The following is an 18,444-nucleotide window of genomic DNA, read 5'->3' as shown; positions in this document are numbered from 1 at the left end:
CAATAACACCTGATGGCACATATAAATCATTCCACATCATCTATCCCATTATTATGAACCAAATACTACATTCAATTACATAGGTTCTTAGGTTCATAGGTTCATACTAGGCTATCTGCCCTAGGGCATTTATAAGCCTAGCCAGAATGTGTTTAGCTTTCGCCACCCATTTTAAATTAATTTTGCTATGCCCTTTTTCAAGGTTAGTATACTGTGCCTCTGTCTAATAGTGACACAGAAGTGATACCTGGGGTAAACCTACGATCTCCCATCCACTCATCAAGATTCCTCTTGAAGAGAGTCAGTGAGGGACTCTGCTTAACCTGGACTGGGATTTTATTCCAGAGTGAAAGGAGCATCTGGGTTATGAATCTGTCCCTCCAGCATGTCCTATTTATTTCAGTGCTGAGGTTCAAGTCTCTCGAGCGCGTAGCTCGATGGGATTTGGATTTTCTGAGATGCAGCATGTCCATTAATTCCGGGTTGGACATGGCTTTATACGTCAGGCACAGATCGCCTCTGAGCAGGCGGTATGCCACTGAGTAGAGCTGGAGTTTCTTTAACCGGGCAGCATATGGCATCTGTTTGAGCCCTTTGATCCTCTTGGTGAGGTACTTTTGGGGTCTTTCCAGTTGCTGCAGGTGTCTGGTAAGGTACATCCCAAAAGGGACCTTGTACTCAATTATGGGCCTGATGAGGGATGAGTAAAGAGGCACGATGACCTCCCCTGATCTAGATGTGAATTTCTTCATGATTAGGTGGGCTATTTAAAATGTTTTTCTAACCACTTTGGCCACGTGGTTGTCAAATGAGATATTGCTATCAACTTGGGTCCCCAGGTCCTTAATTACTTCTTCCGTACTTAACGGATTACCACCTATGAGGTAATTTGTGGGCACTTTGTTTTTGCCAAAGGGGATGACTATACACTTTTTGGCATTTAGCTTGAGGCCATGGCTCTGGCACCAGTTGTCTGTTTCTATGAGGCCCTTTTGGAGGATGCTTGTGTCAGCTGGAGAGTCAATTATGGCACCCAGTTTGCAGTCATCTGTGAACTTGGTCAGCCACAGTCCTTCCGTGTTGGCCTGTACCTCCGAGAAATATATACCAGACAAGAGAGGTCCCAGGACTCAGCCTTGTGGGACACCACTTGTAACTGGTTTGGAGTCTGACATGGCTCCAGCAATTCTAACCACGTGGGTTCTGTCTTTGAGTCAGTTTGCAACCCATCTAGTGACATAGGGGTTTATATTTAAGCTGGTGAGCTTATCTATAGTGCCCGAGTGGGGTATTGTATCGAAGGCTTTTGTGAGGTCCAGGTAGGCTGTGTGGACCACCTTCCCCTCGTCAATGGCCTTGGTGACTGTTTCAAAGAAATCAACCAGGTTTAAGAGGCAGGATCTGCCCTTAACAAAGCCGAACTGGGTAGGATCCAGTGTCTGTAGGTCCCCAATATCTTTATTTATGAGGTCCATGATGATCCTTTCCATAGCTTTGCAGACCAAGCTAGTCAGGCTTATGGGGCGATAGTTTCCAGGATCTGTTGAGGCACCACCTTTGTGGAGAGGGACCACTGTTCTGTACGCCACTCTTTGGGTACATATCCTGTAGTAAGGCTGAGATTGAACAGTAGTTTTATGTTTGGGTTTAGCTCTTCTTGGAATTCATGTAGGATGCAGCCCGGGACACCGTCTGGTCCCATTGATACTGTGTTTTTTGCTTTGGAGAGGGCGGCTCTTACCTGAGCATCTGAGATGTCAGGGGGGCAGCACACTGCTGGGATAGATATTTGCCCTTTTGGTGGGGAGGGGGGGAGAAGTTTGCACTGAACCTGTCAGCTAGGATGTTGGCAATGTCTGTGGGTTCGGTGTATTTTTTGTCATTTTGGACTAATTCAGAGCATATCTGGGAATTCCAACCCAGGTTCCTGACATAACTAAAGAAAGCCTTGTGATTATCCTTAGTGTCCTGTGCAATTTTTCTCTCTAAGCTGGCCTTAGACGATTTTATGAGTGCCCATAGTTTTTTGCTAATACTGATCAGAGATGCCTTCCCTTTTTGGGATTTTGCTCTATCATGTAGTAGCTTCCTCCTTCTATTGTATAGTTTGTTTATGGCTGGGGTCCACCAGACAGGACGTCTGCCTTTGGTGGATTGGGTCTTAGTTTTATTTGGGATTGCATGATCCATGCATTCCTGAAGGTGTTCATAGAATGCGTTTATAAAGGATTCTGCAGTCTGAGCCGTATTTTCCACAGGCCCGGGGGCTTTGAAGGATTCCACCTCGGTTTTGAGGAGTGTGAAATTTGCTTTAGAGAAGTTTTTCACTGTGGTTTTCTGGGCAGGGGGCGGGGTCGGGATGTGAATATCCAGTGAGATTAGTTTATGGTCTGATTTTACCAGTGAGGGATACACTTCTGGTCTGGAGCATAGAGTCCCCATGTTGGTGATGATCAGGTCCAGTATGTTTTCCCCTCTTGTGGGAGTGGTAACAAGTTGTTCCATAGCATTTGAGTTTATAAATTCTAGGAACCTTTGGGCTAGGGTGTTAGAGCTAGAGTAATGCTCCCAGTCTATGTTTGGGTAGTTGAAGTCACCCAATATAATGGTGTTTGGAGAGACCTTCATATTTTCCAGTGTTCTCAGGAAGGCCGAGTGGGGTTCCTGGGTTTGGGAAGGTGGTCTGTAGCAGGTTATAAACTGGAAGGCAGTTTTACCCACTGTTAGTTGCACATGGATAGTCTCTGATGCTTCGTGCTGTGCCACCAACCTGGAGGTGTGGGTATCTTTGTCGAATATTGATACTCCCCCTCCTTTTGTGGTTCAGTCCAAGTTTTGGGGCCAAAAAGCATGGTATGAGGTATAACCTGGTAGTGCTGGGGGTGCTCTCAGGAGCCTTGAACCAGGTTTCTGTTACTGCACAGATATCGATGTTCTCCATGCTAAGGAGAGTTTCGAGTGCATGCATCTTGAGGTTTAGACTTCTGGCGTTAAGTAGCATTACTCTTAGTTTCTTATCCCTTGTGATACCTATGGAGGTGGGTTTGTCTTTTGAGCCTTGCCTAAAAAAGGCACTATGGGGGTGGCAAGAGCCTTTGCCAATATCCAAAAGCCCAGGGGTGACAGGTGCAAGCCGTCCCTAGCGAAGCATCGTGGCTTGTCGAGCATGTCATCCCAGGCTGACAGGCATTGGATCCCCTTTGAATGATACCAATACTTAAGCCAATTGTTGAAATTAATCATCTTGTCTTCATATTGTGGCATCATTCTTGGTGAGGGTAAGATGCTACTCAAGGTCAGGGTCATACCGGCCTGGGCTACATGCTCAGAGAGCTCCTCTATGTCTCTTTTCATGTAGTCCAGGGAGGTACGTCTCAGGTCATTCACACCAGCATGGAAAATGACTGAGTCACATTTGTACTTGCCTTGGAGTGACCTGAGTGCTTGTGTTATGTGGTGGATCCTAGCACCCGACAGGCAGCTCACCATGACCTTCTCCTTGTTCAGCCTGGTGAGCTGGACATCAGTGTGCCTGACGACAGAGTCACCTATTATCAGGTGTGTTGTTTAGCCTTAAGAGCTGTGACTGTTCAGCACACTGGCTTTGTGAGCTGTGTGTTGCACGTGTTTTGTTTTGGGGTAGCGGTTGCTTGGGTGTCTGCTTTGGAGGTCTCTGCTGCTTAGGCAGATTTTTATTTAGAGCCTCCGAGTATGGTTCTGTGTGTTTATGTGTTTGGTTTGCTGTCGTGGTAGGTCTATGTGAGACTGGAATTGTAGTGAGTGTGGTTTCCTTCTCCTCCTGACTGGTTACACCAGTACTGACTTGAGAGAGTTTAGCCTCCAGTTTGGCTATATGGTTGCATCTCTCACATGTGTTGGAATTTGTTGGGAGGAGGAGAGGGTTGTCTGTGTACATGAGGCAGTTGTAACATTGCCTCAAGATTCCCGGATTCACCAGCTAGACCAGAGAGGAGATTGACAACTGACCTTTGGACATGCTAGAATAGTATTGGGAATTCCTTTCTAATTGAAAAAAGGGGCCAATGGGGAACAAAGTAGTCAAGGGGAGTTTGTGAGGGTGTAGTGCTTTTAATTTTTTAGTGCTGACTTATATAATTGCTTTAGTGAGCAAGTGCCAGGCTTTAGAGTAGGAATAGGGTGTTTATTATGAGAACTAGATCAGTTCTAAGGGAAAAAGTGAAGAGTAGACTTTATGGAGCCAAGAATGGTTTAAACCCAATTAAGCGGTGCTGCAAGATGCTGCGCTATGCGCAAAATCATGCAAAGCCGCGCTAAAGCGGGTTTTATACATGGGGACTTGAAAGAGCTATAAATTGGCCCAAAACGGCCAATAGACAACCAGATTCTTGTGCTGGGAACACTCCTCCAGGGATAGATAGGCTGCTCTAAGCTCCCCACTGCCACTGGTGAACAAGGAACCTTCCCTTTATCCAAGAAAGGAAATGGGCAACCCAGGAACTTTCCAAAAGTCCAGAATACAGCAAAGCCTGTATTTGGACTACTCTAGGTCAGGAAAGACAGGAAACAAGGATAATTTTTTTTTCTTTTTTTGCAACAAACAGCAGGAAAATGCAATAAATATGTAACACAGGCTAGCGCACTTGAGTGTGTAGCCTCAACAGGTAAATGCAACAAACAGGACAAACTTTAAAAGTGCAGGTGCAAAAACAACTTTAAACAGTTTAAAACAGTTCAAGAAGCAGAAATACTTGCAGTTTAGCTAGATTGGACAGTCACACAGGTAGTAGCAGGAAAAAAAACACTTTTATCAGGTTAGCAGTCACTCTTTTAGCCTCTCTGCTGCTAGCACCACTCTGCAGGACCACAAGGAGCTTGGCTGAGTAGTAACAAGTGCAAAAAATGTGCCAAAGCGGGTTTTATACAGGGGGCTTGAAAGAGCTAGAAATTGGCCCAAAACGGCCAATACGCTACCAGTTTCTTGTGCTGGTGATACATGCATATATGCTTCATATACCTGTTGTGGGAATGTTGTCTCTTCTGGATATAATTTGCTGTGTGGATGGATGGATGGATGGATGTGTGCTTGTTTTTTGGATTTTTTTTTATTTCTTTCTCTCTCTCTCTATCTTGGTCTCTCTCCACTAAATGGACTGAGCTGCGTTCAATAGATTGCAGCATGGATTTTGTAGGTGATGCACATGATCAGGTGATAGTCTCTGCACCAGTCAGTGTCCACCACTTGCTACCTGCATGTAGCCTGCTGTGTAGTACTTCCAATTACCACTGTCATGGCAACCCACTACTATAAATATCTACATCATGTGGGCATGGTCCCTTTACCTTTCCTGTATGGAGGACATCCTTCCTGTGTGTGGGCAGCAGTGTTACAGACAGCAGGTAGCAATACCTCGTACAAGAGGACTTGCATTCTCAGGTCAGCTGCATATTTGTATAAGGTTCCAGACCTACATATAGTGTGAGTAGTGTTGTAGTGTTGTAGTAATGCATTGTATAAAACCAGTGTTACAGGGTTTGTGTGTACATACTAGTTTAGCATGAAATGCAGTCTGTCTGCATAGCTTTCAACTGTGGGTCTATCCACATGATGGCCACAGGATTGCCTGTTATGTTTTGTCTGTCCACCACACAGGTCTTGTGTCAGATATATCACTGGCATTCTGTCTGCTGAGTGCTATCAGTACATGACTACATCCCTTTGTGTTTCTGACTTCATATTCCTGACTAAGGGTATGTTGCAAACTATCCTGTAACACCAGCAAATTCTCAGTGTATAACAACACTGTTGCAAATATGGCCCTGTGCTCCAGCCTCTGTCCTCCACCTATATACCAGGCTTTGTCCATATGACATGCAGTAAGAGGTTGTTAAGTAATGGCCTATAATTATGTTGTGCTGCCATTCCTGCCATCATTCCAGTGATGTTGTGGTCCCCACACATATTGTGAGGTAGGGTCCATATATATGTGGGCTACAGCTGGACAAAACATGTGTGCCCTTCTGCAATCCAGAGGTCAGTGTATGTAACACTGTTATATGCCCCTGTATGTCAGTCTATGGGGGAGGGGTATGCACCATATATAACCTAGGCTGTTACAAAATGTGAGGGATATCAGTAGTAAGATGCCTTAATGTATATGGCTGCACATTTTCATACATTACACCTTGAGAACATTGGCGGCCAAGTACTTACTGTCATGCAGACTGTTCTGTTTGTCAGTTTGATAGTGATGTTTTAAGTTAAGCATTGTTATGTAACAGATACATCCTCATTCTGGCAACTTAATTCTTTCCCCCCTAGGGGTTGAGTACATAGTGTAATTGGAGGCTGCTGAACTACATCTGCATTACTTACTGTTGATTGATTGTTATCCTCTGGCCCAGTCTTTCTTTACTGTTGTACTACTTGAAGGCCTTGGCCTGGGCAGCAACATATGTTATACTTTCGGATTACTGTATAAAATGATCTGCTTGAGAGTTGCATTACTCAGTTAGTATGTATTTGAAACAACTAACAGCTATATGACTTGGCATATACAACTGTAATAGTACACCAATAAACATTTCTTATGTATGCAAACCTTGTGTGTGGTGTCATATCCTTTGACTTCTCTGTGGATATATGTTTCATGCAATAGTTGTCTTTTGTATGAGTGAATCATACACTGTCCATTTTAAAAGGTGGCAGCTGTAGGAATACTGGCTGTTCAATATGCTGTGCACCCTCTAAATATGTATCTTCCTGTACATATCTATACATAGTAATATATGTATATGTGTGTGCGTATGTGTATATACATATATATCTATATATATGTTTATATATATATATATATATATAGATGTATCTGCATATATGTGTGTGTGTGTATGTATCATTGGAATGTTTATTGCTTCCACATTGTACATTCCCTGTGGCAGCCGGACTGTACTGCATGAGATTTAAGTATATTTGCTTTTTTTTCACTGGAAATAGCTTCTGTTGCTTACTTTAAACTAGCCTGAACTGTTTTTTTCTGATTACTGCATTTATTTTTAAATCTGCACTTAAAGTTACATTTAGTCGAATTTAATCGAAAGTTTGCTTTTTGTTTGTTTAATTTAACTGTGGAGGCTGCCCACTTAAGTGTCCTAGCCTGTGTAACTAATTTATCACTGTCTCTGCATTTTCTGTGTATTTCTACAAAAAAAAAAAAAAAAATAATAATACTTGTTTTCCCGCCTTTCTCGACTAGTTTAGACCAGTATACAGGCATTGCTATATTCTGGGCTGTGGTGTAGTTCCTGTGTTGTCCATTACCTTACTTGGATAGAAGGAAGTTTCTTTGCTCACCAGTGGGAGTGGGGAGCCTTGAGCAGCCTACCTGTCCTTGGGGGAAGTGACCTCAGCACAAGAAGCTGTAGTAATTGGTTGTTTGGGACCATTCCTAGCTCTTTTGTAGTTCATTGCTTAAAATCCGCCTCTGGGCGTTTTTTTTTCTGGCTATACTGCTCAGTCAAGCTCCACGTGGGTTTACAGAGTGGTCCTAGCAGAAGGGAACTCGAAAAAGCGACTACCTTCTGGATTTAAGTATATTTGCTTTTTTTCACTGGAAATAGCTTCTGTTGCTTACTTTAAACTAGCCTGAACTGTTTTTTTTCTGATTACTGCATTTATTTTTAAATCTGCACTTAAAGTTACATTTAGTCGAATTTAATCAAAAGTTTGCTTGTTTGTTTGTTTAATTTAACTGTGGAGGCTGCCCACTAAAGTGTGCTAGCCTGTGTAACTAATTTATCACTGTCTCTGCATTTTCTGTGTATTTCTACAAAAAAAAACAAAAAAACAAAAAAAAAAATCCTTGTTTTCCCGCCTTTCTCGACTAGTTTAGACCAGTATACAGGCATTGCTGTATTCTGGACTGTGATGTAGTTCCTGTGTTGTCCATTACCTTACTTGGATAGGAGGAAGTTTCTTTGCTCACCAGTGGGAGTGGGGCGCCTTGAGCAGCCTACCTGTCCTTGGGGGAAGTGACCTCAGCACAAGAAGCTGTAGTAATTGGTTGTTTGGGACCATTCCTAGCTCTTTTGTAGTTCACTGCTTAAAATCCGCCTCTGGGCATTTTTTTTTCTGGCTATTCTGCTCAGACAAGATCCACGTGGGTTTACAGAGTGGTCCTAGCAGCAAGGAACTCGAAAAAGCGACTAACTTCTGGATTTAAGTATATTTGCTTTTTTTTTCACTGGAAATAGCTTCTGTTGCTTACTTTAAACTAGTCTGAACTGTTTTTTTTCTGATTACTGCATTTATTTTTAAATCTGCACTTAAAGTTACATTTAGTCGAATTTAATCGAAAGTTTGCTTGTTTGTTTGTTTAATTTAACTGTGGAGGCTGCCCACTAAAGTGTGCTAGCCTGTGTAACTAATTTATCACTATCTCTGCATTTTCTGTGTATTTCTACAAAAAAAAACAAAAAAAAAACCAAAAAAATAATCCTTGTTTTCCCGCTTTTCTCGACTAGTTTAGACCAGTATACAGGCATTGCTGTATTCTGGGCTGTGGTGTAGTTCCTGTGTTGTCCATTACCTTACTTGGATAGGAGGAAGTTTCTTTGCTCACCAGTGGGAGTGGGGCGCCTTGAGCAGCCTACCTGTCCTTGGGGGAAGTGACCTCAGCACAAGAAGCTGTAGTAATTGGTTGTTTGGGACCATTCATAGCTCTTTTGTAGTTCACTGCTTAAAATCCACCTTTGCACAGCTTTATCGCATGATGCATAGCAGCACAGTTAAACAAGGTTAAACTTTTTCTGGCTCCAAGTCTGCTCTTCAATTTTTCCCTTAGAACTGTTTCTACTTGCAATCTAAACAGCCTATACTCTATCTGAAAAGCTCAGCACTTGCTACTAAAGCATTTTTATACAGGTAAAGCACTCTTAAACAAAAGAAAGTACTTCATTTACCTAAATTCTGTTGAGTACACATCTCCCTATAGGTCCTTTCTGACTCAGTTACACAGCAATCTTTTTCACTATTTCTAGCATGTCGAAGGGTTAGTTGCTGGCGTCCTCTCCTGTTCATCTGGTGAATCTGGGAATCTTGAGGCAATGTTACAATTGCCTCATGTACACAGACAACCCTCTCCTCCTCCCAGCAAATACAAATATATGCGAGAGATGCAACTATATAGCCAAACTGGAGGCTGAGCTCTCTCAATTCAGTACTGACAAGACCAGTCAGGAGGAGAAGGTAACCACGCACACCACAAACCCAGACTTACATAGAACTATCACAACAGCAAACCAAACACATAAACACACAAAAACATACTCGGAGGCACTGATTAAAAATCTACCAAAACAACAGAGGCCTCCAAAGCAGACACCCAAGCAACCACCACCTCAAGACATAGCACATGCAACACATAGTTCACAAAGTCAGTGTGCTAAACAGTCACAGCCTTTAAGGCCAAACAACATGCCAGACACACTTGTAATAGGTGACTCCATAGTCAGACACACTGACGTCCCACTAGCAACCACCACCTCAAGACATAGCACATGTAACACATAGTTCACAAAGTCAGTGTGCTAAACAGTCACAGCCCTTAAGGCCAAACAACATGCCAGACACACTTGTAATAGGTGACTCCATAGTCAGACACACTGACGTCCCGCTCACCAGACTGAACAAGGAAAAGGTCACAGTAAGCTGCCTGTCGGGAGCTAGAATCCGCTACATAACACAAGCACTCAGGTCACTCCACAGCAAGTACAAATATGACTCAGTTATTGTACATGCCGGTGTGAACGACCTGAGACGTACCTCCCTGGACTACATGAAAAGAGACATAGAGGAGCTCTCTGATTATGTAATCCAGGCCGGTATGACCCTGACCCTGAGCAGCATCTTACCCTCACCAAGAATGATGCCACAGTACAAAGACAAAATGATCAGTTTTAACAATTGGCTTAATTACTGGTGTCATTCTAAGGGGATCCAATGTCTGTCTGCTTGGGATGACATGCTTGACAAGCCATGCTGCTTCACAAGGGATGGCTTGTACCTGTCACCCCTGGGCTTCCGGATATTGGCCAAGGCTCTTGCCACCCCATAGTGCCTTTTTAGGCAAGGCTCAAATGACAAACCTACCTCCCTAGAAAACACAAGTGGAAAAAAACTAAGGGTAATGCTGCTCAATGCCAGAAGTCTAAACCTCAAGATGCACGCCCTCAAAGCCCTCCTCAGTATGGAGAACATCGATGTCTGTGCAGTGACTGAAACCTGGTTCAAGGCTCCTGAGAGCACCCCAGTACTATCAGGTTTTACCTCATATCATGCTTTCCGGCCCCAAAACTTGGACCGAACCACAAAAGGAGGGGGAGTATCCATTTTCATCAAAGATACCCACACCTCCAGGTTAGTGGCAACACACGAAGCATTGGAGACTATCCAGATGCAACTAACCATCGGCAAAACTGCCTTACAGTTTGTAGCATGCTACAGGCCACCCTCTCAAACTCAGGAACCCCACACAGCCTTCCTGAAGACACTGGAGAGTATGAATGTCTCTCCAAATACCATCATTTTGGGAGACTTCAACTACCCAAACATAGACTGGGAACATTACTCAAGCCCCAACACCCTAGCCCAAAGGTTCCTAGAATTCATAAACTCAAATGCAATGGAACAACTAGTCACCATTCCCACAAGAGGAGACAATATACTAGACCTGATCATCCCAAAAATGGGGACAAAATGCTCCACAACGGAAGTATATCCCTCTTTGGTAAGATCAGACCATAAATTAATCTCACTGGAAATCCACATCCCGCCCCCACCCCCTGCTCAAAAGACCACAGTGAAGAACATCTCAAAAGCAAACTTCACATTTCTTAAGACTGAAGTGGTATCCTTCAAGGCCCCTGAGCCAGTGGAAACCACAACCCACACTGCTGAATCCTTTGCAAATGCCTTCTATGGGCACCTTCAAGAATGCATGGATCATGCAATCCCAAATAAAACCAAGACCCATTCCCCCAAAGGCAGGCGCCCGGTCTGGTGGACCCCAGCCATAAACAAACTTTACAACAGGAAGAGCAAGCTACTACATGACAGAGCGAAATCCCTAAAAGGGAAGGCTTCTCTGATCAGTACTAGCAAAAAACTACGATCACTCATAAAATCATCCAAGGCCAACTTTGAGAGAAAAATCGCAAAAGACACAAAAGACAATCACAAGGCCTTCTTTAGCTATGTTAGAAACCTGGGTGGAAACTCCCAAATATGCTCAGAGTTAGTCCAAAATGACACAAAATACACTGAACCCACTGACATTGCCAACATTCTGGCAGACAGGTTCAGTGCAAATTTCTCTCCCCCCTCCCCCCCAAAAGGAGAAATAACTATCCCAGCAGAGTGTAGCCTCCGTAATATCTCAGATGCCCAGGTGAGAGCCGCCCTCTCTAAAGCTAAAAACACAGCATCAATGGGACTGGATGGTGTCCCGGGCTGTGTGCTACATGAACTCCAAGAGGAACTAAACCCACACATAAGGCTGCTGTTTAATCTTAGCCTTACTACAGGATACGTACCCAAAGAGTGGCGTACGGCAACAGTGGTCCCACTTCACAAAGGTGGTGCCTCTACGGACACTGGAAATTACCGCCCCATAAGCTTGACGAGCCTGGTCTGCAAAGCTATGGAGAGGATCATTATGGAACTCATAAACAAAAACACTGGGGACCTACAGACATTGGATCCTACTCAATTTGGCTTTGTCGAGGGCAGATCCTGCCTTTTGAACTTGGTCGACTTTTTTGAAACAGTCACTAAGGCCATTGATGAGGGTAAGGCAGTTCACACAGCCTACCTTGACCTTGCAAAAGCCTTTGACACAATACCCCACTCGGGCATCATAGACAAACTCACCAGCTTAAATGTAAACCCATATGTCACAAGATGGGTTGCAAACTGGCTCAAGGACAGAACCCACAGGGTCAGAGTTGCTGGAGCTATGTCAGACTCTAAGCCAGTCACATGCGGTGTCCCACAGGGCTCAGTCCTGGGACCCCTCTTGTTCGGCATTTATTTTTCTGAAGTACAGGCAAACATAGGAGGATTGTGGCTGACAAAGTTCGCAGATGACTGCAAACTGGGTGCCATAATTGATACTCCAGCGGACACAAACATCCTTCACAGAGGCCTCATAGAAATGGATAATTGGTGCCAGAGCCATGGCCTTAAGCAGAATGCCAAAAAATGTATAGTCATACCCTTTGGGAAAAACAAGGTACCAACAAATTACCACATAGGCGGTAATCCATTAAGTACAGAAGAGGTAATCAGGGACCTAGGGACCCAGGTTGACAGTAACCTCTCATTTGACACTCACATTGCCAAAGTGGTTAGAAAGACCTTCTATATTGCCCACCTTATCATGAAGGGTTTCACATCTAGATCAAGAGAGGTCATTGTGCCCTTGTACTCTTCTCTTATCAGGCCAATGATTGAGTACAATGCCCCATTTGGGATGTATCTCACCCGACACCTGCAGCAGTTGGAAAGACCCCAAAAGTTCCTCACCAAGAGGATAAAGGGTCTTAAACATATGTCATATGCTGCCCGACTGAAAAACCCCAGCTCTATTCAGTCGCATACCGCCTACTCAGAGGTGATCTGTGCCTGACGTACAAGGCCATGTCAAATCCTGAATTAATGGACATGCTCCACCTCAGAAAATCCAAATCCATCAGAGCCACGAGAACAAGTGACTTAAACCTCAACACAGAAATAAATAGGATGTGCTGGAGGGACAGATTCATAACCCAGAGGCTCCCTACACTCTGGAACAGAATCCCAGTCCATGTTAGGCAGAGCCCCTCACTGACTCTATTCAAGAGAAATCTCGACGAGTGGATGGGAGATCGTAGGTTTACCCCGGGGGTCATCTCTGTGTCACTACTAGACAGAGGCATAGTAAACTAAACCCTAAAAGGGCGTAGTATTCTCATCCTAAGGGGTGGTGTAAGCCACATACACTCTGGCTAGGCTTATAAATGCCTTAGGGCAGATAGCCTAGTACGAACCTATGAACCTATGAACCTATATGTTATCATCCTGACATCATACAGGTGGGATGGATTACTGTTAACTAAGTGTGGCTATGTTGTGTAGTGTCCTGGGTATGGGACTTGCAAGTGTTGGCATTGTGTTGCAAGGCGGATCTGTTTGGCTGTGGGGGAGAGGATGATATCAATAATTACAAGAGGTACTTAGCCTGGGCCCCCTTGCCCCCATTAACAGTGCCTTTTGTCATATATGTATTTGTTGTGTTCTCGTTTATATCTATAGATATATATCTGTATATACACACACACACACACACACACACATATATATATATATATATATATATATATATATATATATATATATATATAGATAGATATATATATACACACACACACACACACACACACACACACACACACACACACACACACACACACACACACATATATGTAGACGTATATATCTATAGATGTATACATATGTGCGTGTGTGTGTGTATATATATACATATATACATATATATATATATATATATATATATATATATATGCATATATTTATATATATATATATATATATATATATATATATATATATATATATATATATATGCACACACACACACACACACACACACACACACACACACACACACGCACACACGCACGCACACACACGCACACACACACACACACACACACACACACACACACACACATCTACATGTATAAATACATTTCCTGTACTGTTGAATGAGCGTTCTGGATGATATGTTTGTGAAAACATAAGGGTTATGTTTATCTGACGTGGCTTAGTGGTAAATCATTTTGGCTATGGTGTGCAGGGTACTGGGTTTGAGACTTGCAAGGGCTGGTTACCTTGTTGCTAGGCAGAACAAGGGCCGTTGGATACAGAGTGATTAAGGTAGTTGTAAGCAGGTTTGCACACATTTGCCCAACGGTAAGCAATGCTAACTTCCAGTTAAATATGTTTACAGTCAGTTAGCCTCTAGATTGCTTATCCTGTGTAGGCATTCCTTACCCCTGCAGAAACAGTCTTAAACATGCTTACTGCTGCTTAAAAGTGCTTACTCCCACTTTCCCCTGTGCTAATTTCTTTAAAAGAAAAGAAAAAAGGGTTGATAGGAAAGTGGTGGAAAAGGGGCACAAAGAGTGAAAGACAGTAGGAATAATAGCTAGGGATGTTCAGTATGGGTGTTGGGAAGGTCCATAGCTGCCCGTTTCTTCTACAGCAACAGCTGTGCATATACACAGATTTGAAGGTTGATTTGGATACTTATACCCCTGTGAGAGGGGTGAGGGCAACAATAATATGTTGTGAAGCCAATTACACCAGATTACATGTCCAGTTGACACGTGTGTGAAATGGACAGCTATGTATGGGGCAAGATTTTTTTTTTAATGTTAGAATTGGATGTTGGAGAGGGATAGTAGGTATATTTGGGGAGGTAGGTTGGGTAGGATACCAGACAGGACAGACAAGACAGCATACAGGGGCGGTATATGACACATGTGGGGGGTAAACATCTTTGAGGGGGAGGGGTGTTTGGAAGTCAGAAGCCCATGAGCCCCCTAGTGGAAACAGTGGGACTGAGGTCCCCACCCATGGGCAGTCACCACTGCACCTTCATGGCCCCAAAGGTGTCTGTGCTGTTGGATGGGTAGAAGGGGCAGGCTGACCATCTAGATGACCACGCAGCCCTCAAGCTGGTGTAGTAGATCTCCAAACTCCCTACGGAGCTTGCTATCCACCAGACCCTGGATATGACAACCGGTGACAGTATCCTGTCCATGCCCGCTCCCAGGGGGGTGAGCCCTATCCCCTGAGGTGGTTCCACCCAAAGCTGGTGCAGGACCAATGGAGGAGGAGGTCCTGGGAGGGCCCCAGGCATGCTGATGCCTGGTGCCACAACCAGATGAGGTGGGAGAGGTGGGTCAGCTGGGACCGGCCTTCCCAAATGTGCTATGGTGTTTCAATTTTAAAACATACGTGGGTTAGTAATAGTTAACACATTCCAGGATAAGGTATAACAGCATGCATAGATATTCCCATTAACTCAAAACACCAGATATGGAACAGTTGCATAGCAAACAGAACACATGCATATATTGAACCACAGTGGCCATTACAACAGCATGCATGTACATTGATTGCAGCATGCCACCAATGTGAGAGTCTTCCAACATGGCACATGCATAGAAACAAATTTCAATATTTATCAAACAATAGGACATATGTCCCACTAGTAGATTTAATTGTACACATACCGATTGAGTTGTGTATTTAGTTTATTGTTGCAGATATGGTGGGGGTGGAGAATATGTCAATTAACAACTTGTATATCCCTGTAGTTCTCATTACTTTCTTAGTCAGTGATGTGATCTGTACCTTACAGGTAGTATTATACTACCCTATGGCCTTAGTTTGGACAGTGGTATGGTTGTAGACAACTATATACATGAACTGTGTTTTACCTGCAGTATACACCTCTTACCTGGTATACCTGTGGAGGTATTGTTTACTAACATTACCTGACTGTTTCTATGCATAATCTCAGATTCCAGGTTGATGTTATGCACATACCTCTCCATCTCTTATTGCACACACTCTGGGTATGTCTTGACAACATGCAGGTGAAACTGGGACATAGTTTGACTATTGCCCTCATAAACTTTTGGTGAGTTGCTGCAATGACAGGTTTGTTTTCATATACATTTTCCAAATATTTACAGGCCTGACAGTCAGTTATATGACATTAAATGTTGGCTATATGTCAGAGATCATCATGCTGATATGCCAGGGGGACAGGGTAACAGGTAGCAGATATGGGCCAATTATCTGGACATTCTGGACAGAGCTGTACAGTTGAGGGGTATGATTCTGCATACAGTTTACTACCACTCCCAGGATTCAAACCATGCCTGTGTCTGCTAAAAATAAGACAGTGTACATCACAGTTGAGTGTGCTATATAGATATTGCTGTGTATTTTTCTCTGATTTCTGTCTATATGTCTCCCGTGGTTTTACAATCTGACCTTGTAATTATAATACTCTTATTCAGGGTTTCCTAGACAGTTTTATTATGTAGCACAGTGTGGGTGACAGTGATGAGTAATACCTTATTATTCAGAGAAACTGCAACACTAACAATGCCATACAATAGCAGAGTAAACAGTACCAGTCCAGGATTTCAATCTTTTATTTATAGGCACAGTTTTCATATCTGACAGACCTGTGGGGGAAATGTTTGTTAGCACTACCTGAATGTTGCCACACATATTACCAGATTCCACATTATTATTATGCACATACGTCTCACTCTGTTGCTGCACACACTCTGGTCATAGCTTCACAACATTGGGATGGAGATCGGACATACTTTGCTTATTATTTTTTTATTTTTTTTTTTTCTCCAAAAAAAAAAAGCTCAGCACTTGTCTTAAAAGCATCTTCTTTTCAGGCTTAGCACTTCTGTATTATACAAAGTCCCTCACTAGCAAACCCCCCCCCCCCCAGGAGTACCCACTTCCTTACTAAGTCCTCTCTCATTCAGGTACACCCCAAACTTCTTAATTTCTCTAGCATGTCGAAGGGCCAGATGCTGGCGTCCTCTCCTGTCCAGTTGGTGAATCTGGGAATATTGAGGCAATGTTACAATTGCCTCATGTACACAGACAACCCTCTCCTCCTCCCACATAACACAAATACTTGCGAGAGATGCAGCTATTTAGCCAAACTGGAGGCTGAGCTCTCTCAACTCAGGACTGGCAAGACCAGACAGGAGGAGAAGGCAACTACACAGACCACAAAACCAGTCTCACATAAAGCTATCACAACAATGAATCAAACACATAAACACACAAAGACATACTCGGAGGCTCTGAGCAAAAATTTACCTAAACAGCAGAGGCCTCCAAAGCAGCAGACACCCAAGCAACCGCCACCTCATGACACACCACAGGCAACACATAAAACACAAAATCAGTGTGCAAAGCAGTCACAGCCCTTAAGGCCAAATACAACACCAAACATACTTGTCATAGGTGACTCCATAGTCAGACACACTGACGTCCCACTCACCAGGCTGAACAAGGAGAGGATCACAGTAAGCTGCCTATCAGGCGCTAGAATCCGCCACATAACACAAGCACTCGGGTCACTCCACAGCAAGTACAAATATGACACAGTCATTGTCCATGCTGGTGTGAACGACCTGAGACGTACCTCCCTGGACTACATGAAAAGAGACATAGAGGAGCTCTCTGATTATGTAGCCCAGGCAGGTATGACCCTGACCCTGAGCAGCATCCTTCCTTCACCAAGAATTATGCCACAACATAGAGACAAGATGATCAGCTTTAACAATTGGCTTAATTTCTGGTGTCATTCAAAGGGGATCCAGTGTCTGTCTGCCTGGGATGACATGCTTGACAAGCCACGCTGCCATAAGGGACAGCTTGCACCTGTCACCCTGGGATTCCGGATATTGGCTAAGGCTCTTGCCACCCCCATAGTGCCTTTTTTAGGCAAGGCTCAAATTCTAAATCTACCACCCTAGAAAAAAAATGGGAAGAAACTAAGGGTAATGCTGCTCAATGCCAGAAGTCTAAATCTCAAAATGCACGCACTCGAGGCCCTTCTCAGTATGGAGAACATCGATGTCTGTGCTGTGACTGAAACCTGGTTCAAGGCTCCTGAGAGCACACCGGCACTATCAGGTTTTACCTCATATCATGCGTTCCGGCCCCAAAACCCGGACCACACCACAAAAGGAGGGGTGTATCCATATTCATCAAGGATACCCACACCTCCAGGTTGGTGGCAACGCATGAAGCATCGGAAACCATCCAGGTGCAATTAACCATAGGCAAAACTGCTCTACAATTTGTAGCATGCTACAGGCCACCCTCTCAAACTCAGGAACCCCACACAGCCTTCCTGAAGACACTGGAGGGTATAAATGTATCTCCAAACACCATTATATTGGGTGACTTCAACTACCCGAATATAGACTGGGAACATTACTCAAGCCCAAACTTTCTAGCCCAAAGGTTCCTGGAGTTCATAAATTCAAATGCCATGGAACAACTAGTCACCATTCCCACAAGAGGAGAAAATATACTAGATCTCATAATCACAAACATGGGGACAAAATGCTCCACACCAGAAGTATATCCCTCATTGGTGAGATCAGATCATAAACTAATCTCACTGGATATCCACATCCCCCACCCCAAACAAAAAAGACCACAGTGAAGAACTTCTCTAAAGCAAACTTCACACTACTCAAGACTGGTGTGGTATCCTTCAAGTCCCCCGAGCCAGTGGAAACCACAACCCAAGCTGCGGAAGCCCTTACAAATGCCTTCTA

Source organism: Protopterus annectens, chromosome 13.part0 (assembly GCF_019279795.1).
Source record: "Protopterus annectens isolate FY-2018-M chromosome 13.part0, PAN1.0, whole genome shotgun sequence".
NCBI lineage: Eukaryota > Metazoa > Chordata > Ceratodontiformes > Protopteridae > Protopterus > Protopterus annectens.
This window is presented reverse-complemented; position numbering follows the sequence as displayed.